Source organism: Acomys minous (assembly GCF_964271855.1).
Source record: "Acomys minous genome assembly, chromosome: 16".
Lineage (NCBI taxonomy): Eukaryota > Metazoa > Chordata > Mammalia > Rodentia > Muridae > Acomys > Acomys minous.
The window spans coordinates 45849325-45868408 of NC_140498.1; the positions used below are offsets into that span (position 1 = coordinate 45849325).

Genomic DNA, 19084 nt, shown 5'->3' on the forward strand with positions numbered 1-19084 from the left:
ACTGTAAGCAAGCCCCAACCAAATGTTTCCTTGTATAAGTACTGCCTTGGTCATGGTGTCTCTTCACAGCAAAAGTACAGTGTCCAAGACACCTGGTATATTCTCTTATCATGGGAAAACGTTCTTTCCTAAAAAGTCCAGGATTGAGCTAACAAACACTGAATTTCACTCAGATTGAACCTTATTTCTGTCATCTTTTGTGGGTCTCACAGACAAACATCAGCCAAATAGCTGATTACATAAAATGATACTCTGATTTTTAGCTTGTCAACTTGTGAAAAATGTTTGTTTGTGCCTATTGGTAAGGAGCAGTGAATTCCATTTCTTCTTACTCTTAGCATTATTGTAGTCTAAAATATTAAACTGGGCATCCTAGTCTAGAACTTACAATACTCTCACTATCTTCCCCGCCTGTTTCTCTCTTGTCTTCTTCCTTTCACCTGCCCCACCCCTTCCCCTCTCTCTTCTTAGCAGGCCATTCATGCCTGTCAAATATTTATTCACCTGTTGTAATGAGCAGCTAACGGCTTTTGGCATCATCAGAGGCACACGTATGGAAAGGACTGTCAGACCACAACACAGCCTGGTGTGCTGCGATCATGCACATGGGATCCAAATCCAGCCCCAAAGCCATTGCTTTTCTCCTTCAGCAGTTTCCTGGAGCAGAGCATGTTTAGAAATACAGCCTCTATTTTAACGCCTCAGATTTGCCACTTTATCTGGCTGCAACTTCCCCTCTTGGAATTGATAACGTGTTGGTTCTGAATCATAATGGTTACTTCCTCATGAACATCTGATGTTGTGAAATTAACAAAGATGAGAACTCCCCAACACTTGAAGCCAAGAAAAGAATGATGCAAGTGTACTTCAGTCACAATCCCGAAGAGAATCCCATCATGAGTCAGTAACAGATGGGAGAATACTATTCACTTCCAGTTTTACATAAATGTCTATAATGCGTGTTCTGATCATAAGTTTTTATTTCTTCCAGAGCCTCATTATGAGGCTAGCAAGAGTCCCCATTAAAAAATAATAATAAAAAAAAGCTTGGGATAGGGAGATACAATTTTCTTCTTTTTTCTCTCTGCTTGTTAAGTAAAATGAGTAAATAATTCAGGTGAAAGATACGCATATCATCATTGCTTGCCTTTTGTTTTACCAATAAATTATTACAAACTCCCCTAAGCCACATAGTGAGGAACATGCATGTGTTTTCACATTAGCGTCAATGGGAGAGAAGTAATAATTCGTGGACTCTCCAATCTCTTTTCTTCCCACACAATTTGAGGAAGTAAAAATCTTTACCACAGCAAATTTGACTTCATGTCTGTATCAAGGTAGTGGGGTAGCTCAGCTGATAAGATGCTGAATTCAATACCAAGAATCCAGGTCCAAGTGTCAAGCACATGCTTGGCAAGGCAGTTCAGGGAGGAAGAGACAGACAGGTCCCTGGCACTTGCTGCCTGACAGCTAGATGATCTGGCAAGTTCCAGGCTAGTGAGCAACAATGTCTGCATGAAACAAAGTGGACAGCAACTGAGGGATGACACCTAACATTGACTTCTGGCTTTCATATGTATCTGCCTCCACACACATAAACTGTAATGCATGTGCATGCACGTATACACACATACACACACACACACACACACACACACACACACACACCTTTTCCATCAACTCTTGTCTCAGAATAGTGGAAGGCATAAAATATAAAGTTTGAGTTCCCCTCAGTTTCCCTCCAGAGTCCCCTTCTTTTGGAAAGTACCAGCCACATGACACGTGGCTACCATCTTTACCATCTTTCTTGGTATCTTTGCAACATCTGTGGGTTGCTGGGATTTACGCCCTGAGCCTGCCTGAGCCGAGTTCCTGATACGCTGAGCCCCATTCAGCCATCTCTGCACTTCCAACCTTAGACTGAATTTTCATTAGACCATGGGATATGGCACCTAACTTCTCAGGGAAACATCCAACAGCATTTGGTCTAACCTTCAAATGCAGAGTATCAGCTCCGTAAAGCATGAGACTGGACCAAGGAAAGCAGATCTCTTAAAGGAACCAGGAAAGTTCTCTTTCTCCTGTGCAGACACTTCCTCAGTGTATGTAGCTCCATTGTTGCCACTGTTGCTTTCTTTCCAGCACTTTCTGAGGAAGTATTTCCTGCACAGCTACCGCGCTTGCAGAGTAGAGCTGCAGAGCCTCTGTGTAGTTTGTTAGGAAATGTGACCAGCTCCTAAGGCTGCGCATGGCATTGCCTTGTGTTTCCACACCTCACTTTCATTTCCTCTTTCCCTCCTTGCTCTGGACGTGCTACTCTCAAGCAAGCTCTCCAATACTCCACACTCTCTAAGCACTTAATCCTTGCCTCAAGCTCCATTCTGTAATCTAGCAAGAAGTGAAGGCAGGCAGGCAACACAGCTTTTTCCTCGGGCCTCTTTCTATCTGGACAGCTGTAGGGAGATGCTGCCCACTCTAGGGCACAAAGTTCTCTCTTCTTCCACTTAACTCTGTCTAGAAATGCTCTCCCAGAGCTGCCCAGAGGTGCGTCTTTCAGTTGATTCCAGGCCCGTTCAAGTTGAAAAGCAATATTAACTTTCAAAGGATGCTGAGAGAGCTGTTCTGGAATCCCATGGGGATGCCTGGGACATCAGCAAATACTGAACCATAAGCTCACTGGGTTTTACTCGAGGTACACACCTGTGATTAAGCTTAGCTTATAAATTAGGCATAGTAAGAAATTAACAACCATGACTAATAACCAAGCAATATAGTCATCACTGCGCTGGTTAGTTTTTGTCAACTTGACACAAACTATATTCACCCAGGAAGAAGAAACCTGTTTGAGGAACTGCCTCCATCACACTGGCCTGTAAGCATGTCTGTGGGGCATTCGTTTTTCTTGATTAATGATGATTAATGAGAAAGGGCCCAGCCCGCTGTGGGCAGAGCCTTTTCTGTCCAGGTGGCCCTACACTGCACATAAAAGCAGGCTGAACCAATCAGGGAGAGCAGGCCAGTAAGCAGCATCTCTCTGTGATCTCTACTTATGTTCCTGCCTCCATGTCCCTCCATGATGTTCTGTAAGCCAAAGAAACCCATTCCTCTCCATGCTTTGGATCATGGTGTGTATCATAGTAGCAAAGAATAACTCTAATGACTCTAAGCTGCCATTCAAAGGCCTGTGTGAGCTGAGAGCATGCCTAGGAGATGAGCCCAAATAAGGTGACTGACACAGGCATGTGACGCAGCGTTTGAGCTGCCTCTCTCACCTTCTCGTCCCCTGTGCAACGGGAGGGAGACCACCTTTATGTTCGAGGGGAAAAAGCCTGAGCTTTCATCACAGAATTCAGAACAAGGGCAGATCTTAAAATGTATGAATTGTTTATTTCTCGAACTTTCCATGGGAAGTTTGCAGAACATAGCAGATGCTGAGTAACTAACTGGGACTCCAGAAGGAGAAAGGATGGGTGAGGGGATACCTGAATTTCCAGAAGGCAATTTAAAATGTTTACTTTATATGGGGTGGGAAACGTACGTGTGTATGTGTGTGGGCCATAGGAAAAAATGCCGGGATGGGTTCTCTCCTTGTACCATGATGGAACTCAGGTCATCGGGTTTAGGTGCACTCACCTCCACCTTTGAGACACCTCTCTTGTGCTGTCATCATTTTTTATTTATAGATTAAGGAGAGACTAAAGCTCTTTCCTTCCCACTCTGTAGACCCCTGGTATTTGACAACACGTACATGTTCCTTTGCACTTAAGACCCACTTCACTGATGCTTTCTAGCTGACCCCGCCATGAGCAGGGCAGTTCTCTGAGAGACCTGGAGAACTTATGTTCATCCATCAGGGGTTAGTCATCTCTGGTGTCACCCTGGTTTTCTTACTCACCGCATGCCATCCTCCAAACTCCTTCATTAGCTACTATGCCACATCTATCCTTATTCCTGGGCTATAATAATGTGTGGTTTTCCACGTGTCCAGTTAGATTGGATTCTTATGTCCACCAAGGTAGACTCTCACTCTGTAGCCCAGGCTGGCTACATGAATTTTTAGCAATCATCCTATTTCGGCCTCTGGAGTGCTGGCATGTGTGTGTGTGTGTGTGTGTGTGTGTGTGTGTGTGTGTGTGTGTGTGTGTGTATTTTAATATTCAAGGCGGCCTGGCTGTACTGATATAAAATAACTAGTTGAATTTATTTGCATCGCAGGACTGATGCCCCCTGCAGTGTCTGAGAACAGGTCCAAGCCCAGAACTCGCGCTTCTTGCACGGCTCCTTCGGCACAACAAAGCTCCTTATCCTCCTTAGCCAACCTTCCTTCCTTAAGGCAACGCTTTATTTGTGAAAATGTTCTCTCAAGAAAAGGGGGATACGGGCATTATTTTAGGGAGACTTTCTAAGGAGCCATAACAAGTCTATTTAAATCTTTTATTTGGTATTAACTAGATATTTTATCATAAGTGAGCAGGGAGTTTCTGGTTCACTGGCCTTTATTGCTTTCCTGAAAGCATTTCAACCTTTTTTTTTTCATAGTTCAAGGCCGTATAATCCCCAATCCTTTTTTTCCCCTCACATTTTAACTCCTTCACTGTGTTCCTCGTAAGTCTCCCTGTAAATGTCTCTCGGAACTCGGCGCTGAGCTGTCATCCTGAATGAGAGCGTGCTTTGAACTTGTGGCAAAATTGGCCTTTGAAACAGGACTGAAAGGATTTGAGTATTCCGGCTTATTTCAGCCTCAGCGAAGCACTTGTTCTGAGCAACCTCCCCCCGGATTCCAAGTGACCTGGGGGGAGCCCTGCTCTGTAGAAATATAGCCAATAGAAGCAGGTTTGTGTTTGGAAGAGCCCTCGCCTCAGGTCTGGACATAATTTGGAAAATGTTCCTGATGTCTCTTCTGAATTCTCACACTGAAAAACACAGTGCGTAGCAACAGGAGCCTCCCCTCGGCTCTCCTAGCCCCTTGGTCTCCTTCCTTCCACTTTCTCAGTGAGCATGCATCTCCTCCCGCCTCATCTCCTATTTCCTGTTCCCTGTGTTCAGCACTGAAGGGCTTTGTCAGAGCTTCTTTCTCCTTCTGCACCAGACAAACTGACCTCTCAGCATTCAGAGGGGACACTGGCTTCCCAGCAAGGCCTGAACATTCCACTCATATTCCTGTCTTGAGATTGTCTACAGAGATATGAAGTCTGTCCTTGGCTTTCACTGCTCTGGAAAGATACATTAAATGAGATACATTTTTTATTTTTCTTCATCACAAGACCCGAACTGAGATTTTTTTCCATCCAGTATTCTGGTTGCTAGCCTGGATGGAGGCAGAATAACAGGAAGACAGAAATCATTGGTGTGCTTTAATAGACATTGTCTTAGACTATTTGAGGGCTGGGGATGCCAGTTCCATGAAAGAGTACTTGCCTCATACTTGTAAGTGTCTGGGTTTAATCCCTAGAATGTGAAAAACAATTAGAGACATTCTTTACAGCCCTAACCTATTGTATATGCTTCATACTAATTTAAAACAGACCACAAGGGTTTCTGAAGGCTGACCATGATGGCACCCACCTGTATATAATTCTAGCCCTTGAGAACATGAGGCGGGAGGATTATCACAAGGTCAAATCAGTCTAAGTTACAGAGTCTCAAAAGAAAACCAATGACAACAAAAACACTAAGCTGTTCAGAGCAGAGTGACTCTTATTTTTAAAAATGCCCAATGAGACAGGTGCTAAAAACTGCACACCTGGAATAAATGGTTTCTAAGCACAGGAATACACAAGTGTGTGTTTCCAGTGGCACACAGCTGGACTGAGTAGAGAATCCTTGTCAGGAGAGAGATACAGGCAGGGAGGCAGGAGGAAAGAAAGGCCACTGGTTGAAGATGAACGATATGGGTAGCCTAGATCCATCTGTGGAGATTACAAGATGACAGTTAACTTCTAAATCCGAATCCTGCTGCAATGGTGCATATCTGCCATTGCAACACTTAGAGCTAGAAGCAAGATGCAGTCCCACGATTCCCAGGGTAGCCTGGTCTACATGGTGAGTTCTGGGCCTGCCCATGCCATGTACAGAGGCCCTGCTTCAAGAAGATAAATTATTGTATTGAAATCTGTCCAGCAGTATAGTTTTTCTAGATCTACAATGTGATGAGTCATAAATGGCACATTGAACAAGTATTCAGTAAGAGTTGCATTTGAATGTGCTACACATTCAAGATACCTCATTATATCTTTGAGTCCCCCTCCCCTTTGTGGCTAGAAGGTGGAAACTATTTCTTGGCTCTACTTTATCCGATGGGCACATGTCCACAGATGAGCCAGCCTCTACCCATGAGTCAAAGCCAGGACAACTGTAGCCCACCTCACATTTCAGGCCATGGCATTGTATAATGCCCAGCCCAGGTCCAGCACATAATGAGATTTCCTCATTACAAGAGAAGAATTGAAGTGGTTAGATATTCAACTACCAGGCAGGAAGTTCTCTAAACTCTTCTCGTCTCTGCCACCCACTTCTCCCTCCAGTGGCCAGTAAAGTCCCAGGAGACTCCTACCTCATGTGCGTGTGCTGCAGCCCTTGGAAACCTTGTGGAATGTCTTTCATCAGGACTTTTGGTATCCTTCACAACCCCCACAAGAGCTTAAGATTTATATCAAGAACCAGCTCGGTCAACAGGTTCCAGGGGGACCATTGATGTCTCATAGGAAGTTTTCCATCTGCTCAATAACTTTGATAAAGCTTAGTCACCAGCTTCCTGACTCATGCCTTTGCCTCCCAGCTAAGCCCTGGGGTGGAGTGCATTTCCCATAACATCCATCATATCCTGAGATCTAACACCATCCCTGATGGAATTGGTTCATTTAATGACCTGCAGTTTCTGGATCGCTGTGTTACTTCTCTGTCATTTAAGGACGTCCAAGTTCAAAGCTTTTGCCTTAAACTTGCCTAAGATGTGTTTGTCTCTCTCCCATTTTAAATGCATGCATGTCGACGGCCTCCCATTGAGCCAATTCAAAATTTAGAAACAGACAGGTAGGAAGCTGGAGATGGCCCAGCAATTAAGAGTAGTTACTGCTCTTTCAGAGGATCCAAGTTCAATTCCTAGCACCCACATCAGATGTTTCATAACCACCTCAGCTCTAAGGGATTCAGTGCCCTCTTTCAGCCTCCTCAGCCTCCTCAGCCTCCTGCATGCATAGATGTACTCCCACACACATGGACATATGCATAATTGATGAAATAAATCTTTGTAAATAGGCTTAGAGTTCTAAGCCCTGTCTTCTAAATCCCTTAGCATCTATTAAGCTTTTCTCAATTGTTCTCTGAATCTCCATGGCGTAAGAGCAATATGCCTTAAAATGAATTGACCAAATGGAGATTTAAAGGCTTGGTTGGGATTTGGGTTGTGCCATCAGTAACAGTAAGAAAAAAAATGTCTTCAACTATCTGGAGAAAGAGTGCTGAAGCTAGGAGTGAAAGAGAGAGTCCTTCAGGGCTTGCCACTAGTAAGGTGTTCATGCTCCTGTAAATAACCTTCACTCATGCGCCAGCAAGTAAGCCCAAAGAAGCTCATTGATACACACATGCACAAACACACATACACAAAGATGTTAAACTAGACAGTATACACACACATGCATACACAGGTACGTGCACACCCATACACCCATACACACACACACACACACACACACACACACACACACACACAGAGAGAGAGAGAGAGATGTTAAGCAGAGACTAGTTGGAATGAGGGAGGAGATTGGTGGAAGAAAGGGATATGCAAGAGTAATGGGGGAATGATCAAAAAACACTAAGTACATATGTGAAAACCACTGCTGTATATAACTAGTGTCTCCTAATAGAAAACATTAAAAAAAATAAAACAACCAGTAGAAAGAACTAGAGAATCCAATGGAGTGAAGTACTCCCTTCTCCATGAGGTTAAGACTGCAAGGTGAACTCTCTCCACCCCCACTCCCACCCCCGTGTGTGTGTGTGTGTGTGTGTGTGTGTGTGTGTGTGTGTGTGTGTTGACCAATTGTAGCATATTAACACAATCACTGAGTGTGATTGTGAAAGAGCCTAAATCCCTGCAGATTCTGAGTCTCTACAAGAGCAGTGGTCTCCATGCTCAGTAAGCCAGATGCATGCTGGGACTCCAGTATTGCCAAGCTTCAGGGAGCTGAAACTGCGTCCCCAGTCAGTCCTTCTCATCTCTGATTTTATGGAATCAACCACAGTGACAAACGGCCCCGCATTTGGAAAGCTGTCCCTGCTCTGGTCACAGCTGAAGCTCTCTGTCACTATTGACGTATGTGCACTCTGAGAGCCTGAGTGCAATTGGCCATCTGTCCAGGAGGCTGGAGCCACCTCAGCGATGATGTAAAAAAAAAATCTGAAATCCAGCTCTTCTCCTGAATGCACCTGGAGCCACAGCTCACAGCCACAGCCTCACCTGCAGTGCAACCGCAGACACAGCCTCAGACACAGCCTCACCTGCGGTGCAGCCACAGACACAGCCTCACCTGCAGTGCAGCAGGCAGGAAAGGCTCGCAGCTCCTCAGTAGGTGGAAGAGTAGGTCATGTACCATAGGTGGATACTCCTAGCCACCTCCTAAAAAGGCACCAAGACACAGGACTTGCTAGAATGTATCTGGACAAGAACTAAAAGCAAAGGGCACATCTTAGGGATTCAATCCAACTGGGGGCAGCATATTTGCTTCCTCCCTGTCTGACGGGTGACCCTCAGGAAGTCACTTTTCTTGAAGATTTGCTTTCTTCAGCCGGAGAGAAGAGCAATAGATTATCCTTTCCTCGTTAACCGCTGCAAACATCGTGTGAGCACCACACTGCATCTAGGAGTGTGTCCTCCGGTGTGCTCAGCTGCAGCCCACCTGCTCCGTATTGATTTTTATTATTTATGGAGGAGATTGAGAGGTTAGAACCAGATGGTGTTATCCTCATGTGGGGGGGGGGGGGAGGAGGCGGGGAAACGGAGGAAGGATGAAGGATGGAGGCAGTGAAGGGAAGCAGGGATGAGGAGAAAACACAGGAAGGGAGGTATCGAGGAAGAGTAAGAATGGTGGGAGGAAGAAACGGATGGAGGGATGGATGGAGGACAAGCCTTGGGGATGTTGATGGAGAATGGGAAAAAGAATCTGAGATTTCAACCTTTCATCAAGCATGTCTTACACAATCAGGAAAAGTTAAGTAGGGAAAAGAAGACAGAACAACTCCTCCCCCATCTTCCTCTCTACCTGAGAGATCTGTGCCGCGTGGGCTGGCTTCCTCTGTGGCCTCCAGAAGACCGGCCATGGAAGGTCAGGAGGAGCATTCTGTTGAAGCAATTTCTATTCTTCTTGCTGTCACGTTCTGACTCTTGCTCCACATCCCACCACATGCACCTGGTCTGCCGATGTCCCGTTAGGCAGCACTCCACCGTATGGATGCAGCACCATTTATCTTACTGTAACCAAATGGAATTGGTTTGCACAAAGCCAAAACAAGCACTGCCAAGAAATAAAGGAGTAGAGAAAGATTTATTACCTGCAGCAGATATAATTTCCAAAGCAGTGCCCTCCTACAACAAATAAAACATGGGGATTTTGTTCAGAGATCCTACGCAGCCATAGAGAAAGCACTTTAGGGGTGGGCACACTCATAAACATGCTCAATTTCAGGTTTAAGAAAGAAAACTGGTAGGTGAATCCTGGGTGTGCTTAGCTAAAAACCGTGGTGTTCCGGTTCAAAAGGTCAAAGGTCACAGGAGCACCTTGTTCTGTGATCTGCTTGTATCATGAAGGCGGTGGGTGGGACCATCTCTGCACCTGCTCGGTCAATAGCATAAAGATGACAGTAGAATACCTTTGGGCATGCTCAGCCCGAGTCATAAAGACAACAGATGCCAACAACTTTAGGCATAAGCAGCTTACAATGTTATGTTTAGCTTTTAAAATAAAAAAAGAAAGAAAAGAAAAGGACACCGTGTGTGTGTGTGTGTGTGTGTGTGTGTGTGTGTGTGTGTGTGTGTGTGTGCCTGTGTGCCTGTGTGCCTGTGTGCCTGTGTTCATGTTCCTGGAGGCCAAAACAGGATATCCTGCTGCTCTAAATCTCTGCCTTTTTCCCTCAAAACATCATCTCCCACTGAGCCAGGATCTAGGCTGGCAGCCAGCAACGCCCTAGTGATGCCCCTGCCCTCCAGCCTCCATAGCACTAGGTGAGGGGTGCAGGGGTGGCCATGAGCAGCTTTTAGCATGGGTGCTAGGATCCAGATACGTGTACTCATGATTGTAGAAAACAACAGTCTTACCCACTGGATCATCTCCCTAGCCCGAAAGGACACTGTGAAGGTTTATTAATGAAGGAGTTGGTCCCTAAAGGTTCTTGCTTCCCTGGCAGCTTTGCCGACCTTTTGACTTTCCAGGCTGGATACACCTCACCATTACCGTACTACCATACCAAGTCATGAGGTCCACCCACACTCAGTTTGCCAGAGCATCAGCCTCTCAAGGAGTGCTGTGCACAGCACACAGGTCTGTTTGCACACTTTCCCCTTGCACAACCTTAGGCCACGACGTGCATGTGCATTCTTCCTTATTTACTTATGTTGTAGTTTTTATTTGTTGGGGGTCAGGGAGTTCCTTTCAGGGGGTGAGAGGAAGCTGATGTCAAAGGAAACAAACAACTTATGAAGCAGCTGCTCTGACCTGTGCCTAATGGAAGGCTCCAGAAAAGGCTCCTTTCCCGGGGTGCCTGCCACAGTGTCTGCCAGAAGCCTGGGCAGCAAGCTGCCTCTTGCAGGAGGCCTGCAGGAGGTTCATTTTTGCAAAATAATCAGAGCAGGGAGGGGGTGACTGCCTCTGTTCTCTCTTCCTCAAAAGAAGAGGACATGAAGGGGACAGAAGGTGGGCACCACAGAGACCCCTTCAACTCATGCGCTGAAGAGCCCATGCCCAGAGGAAACATCACAAGGGTCTGTCACCCATCACAAACACAAGGCCTCACAGAAAGCCTACTTGAACTGAAAGGGGAAGTCATTCCCTGCAGACGCTCACAGGAAACCGAGATAAATGGGGAACTCTTTGAAGGTAATTTATCCACCCCTCGCTACCTGCCTTTCCGGATCTGCAGATGAGCCCGTGTTTGCCACAAGCCGAGAAGAAAGGCGAGATAGGTAGCGATCCCTCGGAGGCTGCTCTGGGTCAGCTTTATCAAAATGATAAAATGTTTTGAGTCTTAGCAGCCCCCTGGGCTGACTGCAGGCTGGGCTTCCAGAGGCATTAAGGGGTGAAGGAGGTGAGCAAGAGGCCCTTCCCGGGGTGTCCCAGTGGCATCTCTGGTGTCGCCGCTGATAGAAGTTTTATCAAGATAAATCTAGTGCTGCCCGGGAAGGATATTAATAAATTATCTAGTAATGAAAAATGTGAGGGGAGCCATACTCCCCCATCAGGCCCATGATGATTACTTTGATGGATGTACTGGCAGGATCTGCAAGACAAGGCAGAAACGAGAAACACGACACACAAACCTTTAAGGGTGACCTCAGAGGAAAACACAAGTTGGTGAGTGATACCAGCGCTGAATAGGGAAAAAACAGAGCTCAGGGGCTCGAGTGTCAACTGCCAGATGGATGGATGGGCTCTGTGATCAGCTGATCATTGAATCTTGTGCCGGGTACGGAAGGCTAAAAGAGAGACAAGACGGTGGGAGAAGGGAGAAGACACAAAAGACTTCAGTGTTTTCACATGAACACGGGCGCTGAAGTCAACGGAACAGCTTGCATCGGTTAGGTTTCTAGGTGTACCCAAATGCCTTACAAGAGGCAGTGCTATGTGTGTATGCCTTCCGGGGGTACGGGGGAGGTGACTCGTGGTTTCAGGGCACACTCCATCGTGGCAGGGAAGAAAAGGGTGCGGGAGATGCTTTGCGGCACGGAGACAGGGAAATGAAGATTCCTGCCCTCATCTCATGGTACCAGGAAGCAGAAAGAGGACCGGAAGTGGGGCCAGCTCTAAAGCTAAAGATCTACCCCAAAGCAACCCACTTACTCTACCCAGGCCATACCTGCTAAGGATAATACATCCTCTCAAAACATCACCTTCAGGCCAGGAGAGACAGCAGCCCTGTTTTTAAGGGTGCATAGTGCTCTTGCAGAGGACCCACGTCTTGTTACCAGCTCCCATTTCAGATAACTCATAAGTATAAGTAACTCCAGCTCCATGGGGTTCCTATGTCTCTGTCCTCCATTGGCACCTGAACACATGTGCACATGCGCTACTTTAAACACACACACACACACACACATACACACACCAAAATTAATGAAAATAAATCTTTTACTATTTATTTTTTGGCTTTTCAAGACAGAGTTTCTAGGTGTGTAGCCTTGGCTGTCCAGGACTCCCTTTGTAGACCAGGCTGGCTTCGAACTCACAGAGATCCACCTGCCTCTGCCTCCCTAGTGCTGGGATTATGCAGGGATTAAAGGTGTGCACCACCACACCCAACTAATAATGAAAACAAATCTTTAGTCATCAGCACCATCATCTAGAGATAAAGCAGCTAACAAGTGAGCCTCTAGTTCAAACTAGAATACATCCTACTATTTCCATCTCTTCCCAATAAATGAGGAGTAGTAGAATAGTGCCGAAGTTATAGCCTTGTGAGGAACGTCATACAATAACGCCCGGGAAGTTCTTAAAAGTCAAAGATACTCAATGAATGGTCTTCGAACAAGTGGGAGAAATGGACGTGTGTTGGGTACAGCTTCGCCTGTCAAAGGCTCAAAGTCTAGTGAAATAAATTCATACGCATCCCAACAACACTGTGACAGGGGTACAGGAGAAAGGTACACACGTGGGATTTCTCCAGGTGCTTTTCAAGTCAGGCCCAAGGAATGTTTGACTGAAGAGGTGAACTGAAAGTGGAGTATTGACTGGTAAAGAGTGGATGCAGTAACAAGAGAGAGGTGATACTGGCACTTCCTTTAGAACATGTGAGAGAAAAGCAGAGGGGAATTGAGAGTGATGGGGGCATAATTACAATGCGGTACGGCATCTGGGGAACTGCCCAAAAGAAGATGCTGAAAAAGTATACCCACCTAGGCTAGAGGACCAGGAGTCTCTCCATCCACATGCCCCGAGCACTTGTAGAATCACTCTGATAACGTGTGTGGAATACTGTAAAAATGAACTGCAAACAGAGTGAGGAGCCTTGCAGCATATGTGAGCGGCGTTTCTCTGATTCACTTGGAGACTTTACTCTTCATCACTCCCATTGATTTGTGAGCCGCAGAGCAGCATGGGAGGCTGGGAGCAGGCAGCACAGGAGGGCCGACTGAGACCCCAGAGGCGTGTGCACTTGTTCATTTTTTTCCCCACCTGAACTTCCATGAGTATAAAGGGCACCTCACGGATGGCTAGGGGGCAGAAGGACTAAGAGACATCTTCAAAAGCTCAAGGGTATACAGGTGGTTTAGTAGCAGGCAGAGCTCTCCAAGGGTCAGAGAGCTGGAGAGACCATAGGGAGGTGGAGAGAGATCTAAGGCATCGTGCTGGGACTCAGATCCCCAGCCCGGCAGAAGGGACTGTCTTGATCTCACCTTCAAAACATTGAAAGTCGGTGATGAAGTGCAGCAAACAACGGCTGCAGCCAAGCCAACCCCAGGGAAGTTAGGATGAGGTTAGAGGCAGGACCCTCTGACTCTAGTGTTTCAAAGGAGGACACAGACAAGCTCTCTCTACATGGACACAGGAATCCATGCTTGGGTCTTTCATGCACATTTTTATTAGGTCTTTTTAAAAGGGAGCAATATGACTCATAAGTTAGAGAAAAGCACCGATCAGTGAGTCCACAGATGAGTGCTGCAGGAGTTAGCAGAAAACCCTGTTAAAATAACCAGTGTCACTATGCTCAGGTGTCTAGTAGGGAAAGGGAGCAGTACACACAAAGAGAAGAGGGATTTGTTTATACGGCAAAGAGAAAAGAGAAATGTCAGAATGGAGCAGTGTAATATGCTAAGGAAAACTGTATCAGCTAAACTTAATTGTAATGAAAAACAGCAAAAGTCTGGCGTAACGGGGGTATGGCCATTTGAGCCCAAGGTCCCAGGAGGCTGAGGCAGGAGGATTTCAAATTTGAGGTCAACCTGGGCAACATAGACTTTAATCTCAGAAGTCACTGGTTCTTTTTCAAATAAATAAAATTATCCATATGAGTTTATCAGTATTTTCTAAGTAGCATAAAAAACCTTAGGCCAATATCAAACAATATAATAGCCATGCAATCACAGTCCTGGTATTAAATGAAAGAGGAAAAAAACCCAGCATGAAAGGATGCTTTAAGAGATAATGAGGCCTGTGTACCTTACAATCAAGTGTGGATTCACAGACCAGGAAACTTAACAAACTAGGGAGACAACTATGAAGAAAACCCCCCGCAGACACACAGTGGGCCAGCTTCAAAAAGCAAGCGTGAGCAAACAGAGACTACCCAATGGAAGCCTTAAAAGTACCTGGAGAAACAATGTTCGTCACAGTCCCCAAACCAACCAGAAGTGACAGACACTGATCAGAAACAGAAAAGCCAAAAAGGCACTGGGTCGTCACCTTTGAAATGGTGGCATTTGAATAATTAATTACCATGTGTGCCAATCTCAAGTTTTCCACACTGTGAACTGTTAGGAAAAAAATGAAGGCAAATTAAGAATATTTTAAATTGATCAAGGCTAGGAAATTTTGGCTGCAGCAGATATATGCTGAACATATTCGTAAAGGCTGAAGGGGAGTTCAAGCCAGAGCCAAGTTAATTTCTATAAGCAGGAATGGAAAAAGTGCCCCAAAGAAATGTATATAGCATAATGTATATAGCATATATATGCTACATAAATGTATGTATTTCATGTTTATGCTTCTATTTTCAATACCCACCTTAATAATTTTTATTTTAAAATGTCCAGTAAATGAGGAGGCACACTTGTGATGCATTGTGGGTAACCACCTGGTTAGAAAAAGCATCTATGACAACAATGGCACACAGTGGGGGCAAGCAGTGTAGTGTGACTGGAACGTCCACACACTGTCACAGTAGCATCTCTACAGTAGAAGGCCGTGCTAATGACACAGTTTGAGGTTGCAGGAACATCACGGCACGGAGTAAAGAAGTGCAGACAGTCAAAAGAACCATTCGGTGGAACGAGTCTTGACAATGTAAAATGAGAGAGAGAGAGAGAGAGAGAGGAGAGAGAGAGAGAGAGAGTTAACATCAAAGCAAATGTCAGGTGTAATAAGTAGAAAATCAAATAGCAAGACATTGCTCTAAAACAATCACAACAGATAACAATTAATTAAAGGCTTCAGTTAAAACACAGAAGCCATCATACAAGAAGAGGAAACGGAGCTAGACTATTAGGCAACACCTACTATAGGGCTAGGGAGAGGGCTCCATGGGTAAAAATCACAGCAGAAGCCTGAGAGGCAGAGTCTGGTCTCTGGGACCCATCTAAGAAGCTGCGTGCGACAGTGTACACCTGCAACCCCAGAACACCTAAGGTAATATGGGAGGTAGAAACAGAAGTGTCAGCTGAGGGTTCAGACACGGGTATAAACGTGAAAGAAGCACCTGCCAGAAGAAATCAATTTGCCTATATCAATAAGAAATAAGTCTTGAAGAAGTAAAATATATTTAGAAATAATCAGTGTATAATAGAAGAGGGGCTATTAGGTACAAAGGGAAAAATCTCAAATGTATATGAGTGTATGTGTACTTAGTGATACAGATGACCATAAATATCAAAATAAACTTTAGATGTTGTATTGAGCAAAAGGAGCAAAACACAAAAGTTTATATCCTCTGGGCATTTGTTTATATGATAATCTAAAGTAGCCAAAACTATCTTCTGCTAGGGCTGGAGGATGGCTCAGTGTTAAAAATACTTGCTACTCTTCCAGACGAACTGTGTTCAGTTTCCAGCACCCTGCTCTGGAAGCTCACGATCATCTCTAACTCCAAAAACAATGCCCCCTTTGAGTATCCATGGGCACTCTCACACACATGGTATATGCATGCATGTACACATGCACACATACACGAACACACACACACACACTTGCACCCGCAAAAGAAAATGCCACCGACTGGAAGGCAAGGCACCAAGTTTCAAATACCGTAGTGACTATTTCCTCAGAAGTTGACCACGAGAGCTCTACTCCTCAATTCGGGTCCGTTGTCTATGAATAAATTTGGCTGGCTTGGCTTCCTCTTGAAGGCTCTTCTATCGATGGACTTTAAGAACCTAATATGCTTAATTTTGTTTTCATGGGTGCCTGCTTTGGCTTCTTCACATACGTGCATGCTTCAGGGCTGGCACTGACTAAGTTACACACAGAACTTGAGCTTAGAAGGGAGGAAGTGAAAGCATACAACTAGGCCCACCCCTCCTTGGAGGAATTAGAGGCTAGTTTACTTCCCTGGTCCTCAAAACAAATTGGTATTCTTTAAACTTCCTTATCACGCTCTACCTTCAGCCCTCTGTGGACTTGCATTTTATAATAACTCCATCATGCCTTGCTGTGTTTGACAGCTATCTTCTCCTCAGCGCATCCAGAATTGAGTCTCGGCTCCATCTTAGTTTCAGATGCCATGATATGGTCACACTCTTGCTATTAAATCAAAAACATTGGAGCTGGAGCAATGGCTTGAAGGATACAGGGACTTACTGCCCTGGTGACTCACAATCACTTGTCACCATTCTTCTAGGGGACTCTAACACCCTCTTTTGACCTCCAAGGTCTCCTGAATACATGCGGTACACATAAGATACACTCACACAGCACACGTATTTATTTTTTAAAGAAGTAATATTAAATATTGTGACACGCCTCATATCAGCTATGTAGTACATGAGCAGGGAAGGCAGCCTCTGTGACCACTAGTCGTTAGCAAAAGCTGCCTTCTCTAGTCATTCCATCAGCCGGTAAAAGAGCAAAAAAGATAAATATCCTGTTTACATGGCTTTTCAGTTACTCTCTAGTTGCCATGATAAACACCATGGCATGGGGGAACAGGGGAGGCAAGAGTTTGTTTTGTCTTAAAACTTACAGCCCATCATAAAGGGAAATTACGGCGGGAACTGAGGCCAGGAACTAAAGCAGAGGCTATGGAGGCGTGTTGCTTATTTGCATTTGACGGCTTGCTCAGTCCTTTTTTAAGCAACCCAATGCTATCATTTTATTACTAGGTGCTATAGCTAATAGTTGTCAACTTGACTGGGTCTACCGAAAGGTAACCATCCAAAAGATATGCTATGAAGCACACTATAAATCAATGAAAAGGTTACCTGAAATGAGAAGACTCTAAATGTGGGTGGCATGCACCTGTGGCGGCTCAGGTGAGAGGGGTTAAGAGGCATGAAGGCTTGCTTTCTGTGTCATTGCCATCCCAACTTGGGGGTGGGCTCTTCTCGCCCACGCCTGCTGCTGCTGCTGTCCTTCATTTCTTCAATCATACCAGAACCCATCTTCCCATCTTCTTCAGCCTTCTGACGTAGACTGAAGACCAGTGGTTCTCCAAGGCTCTTCCAGACCCTCAGCACCTTATTGGAAATGCCGAGACATCTATTGTCATGGACTCAGCAGCTCTGGGTTCTTGGTCTCTCAAGTACAAAGTTATTGTTGAACTCCTTAGACCATATCATGCAAGCCAATCTAGTAAATGGCCTTTTGATGTATTTATTATTTTAGTTCCTCTCCTCTAGAGAACCCTGACTAATACAGTATCTGTGCAAATTTTATCTCCTGGGCTTCATGTCCCATTGGGCTCCCTCACCAGCATATAAAGAAAAGAGCAAGAATAATCTAAAAATCACCTGGATTAAGAAGCACATGAAAATGTGAACATGAACTAGAAAGTCAGGGGTTCTAAGCAGAAAGAAGCCCTGGGGTAGGTGTGTTCTGCTCACTTGCAGCAGAATTGGCAGGGCTGCTTATACAAACCAAGGGACACCCTGACCTCTGCTCCAGATTTGGTGTCTACAATCTCTATATGAACTCCATCATTGTGTACATAGTCAAACTGATGGATTCTGTGACATACATGGAGAAAACTGCCCAGAATACTGTATCTATAGTAACTACAGCAAACAGAGGCTCACAGAACAATGGAAGAAGAAGGAAAAAGGTGTGGCAAACATTGCTGCTAAGAGACACAGAGATCAGGGAACACAGAAGTCCCTGCTATGGGGAAGATGGTTAAATGACAGCATCTGAAGTCATATTCATGCCCTATGCAGTGCCCCTTGAAACATGTGAAATGATGGCCAATTATTAGTATCTTGGTGAGCCCTGCCGGGGCTCCATGGGGTTTTAGTTATCAGCAGTGATGTGCAAGCACCATTTCATGACACTTATCCTGCACACTGCCTCTGTGGTGTTTGTAGTCAGTATGTCACGATATTAGCTCAATGACAGCCATGATGCAAAACTCTTCATCACAGAAATTGATAGCTATTCTAAGCCTGGCCCATTTTTATGGAGCCCCATCTCTAAACATAGGTTCCATGGTATTAGCAACATTACTTCTGCTATTTTGTGTTGTTTTAACCCTAAGGCAATACTCTTTATGTGAGGGGAGTACAGCAAATATTGTTTTGGTTAGTCAGGTAAGCGTAAATACAAAGTCACAGTCTCTAATGTGAAAACACAAAACATTACAAAATACCAAACTCCAACAAGGCATTCAAAAAAGTTACAGATTTTGAAATAGATATGATTTTTGGAATAAGGACATTCAACTGGTAAAGTTTCAAAATCTAAAAGTTCTGAAATCTGAAAAGGTTTGATCCAAATCATTTTGGACCTGAATGCCCAGCCTGCATCCCCATCGTACAGCTGTGAAAGGTGAGGCCCAGAGAAGTTATCATTTGCCTACCAACCTGGCCAATGGCCTGCTGCGCCAGAATTTAAATCCAATTCAGCTCAATTTCAGACCTTCCTTTGAATCTCATAAAAGGTATCAATTTGCTCCATCCTGAAATAAACTTGACAAACAGATATTATTCTGTCAGGCACTTCAAAAATCCTTCAGA

At 44.9% G+C, this 19084-nt stretch overlaps 1 long non-coding RNA gene across 1 annotated transcript; it reads right to left on the reverse strand.

Moving 5' to 3' along the window:
• Positions 1 to 5589: 5589 nt before the first annotated feature.
• LOC311587473 lies at positions 5590 to 18052 on the reverse strand. The gene is made up of 3 exons (XR_014775875.1): positions 17339 to 18052; positions 9261 to 9512; positions 5590 to 5909 (listed from the first exon to the last, which is right to left on the reverse strand). It is a non-coding gene; the product is annotated as an uncharacterized lncRNA (long non-coding RNA).
• Positions 18053 to 19084: the final 1032 nt, after the last annotated feature.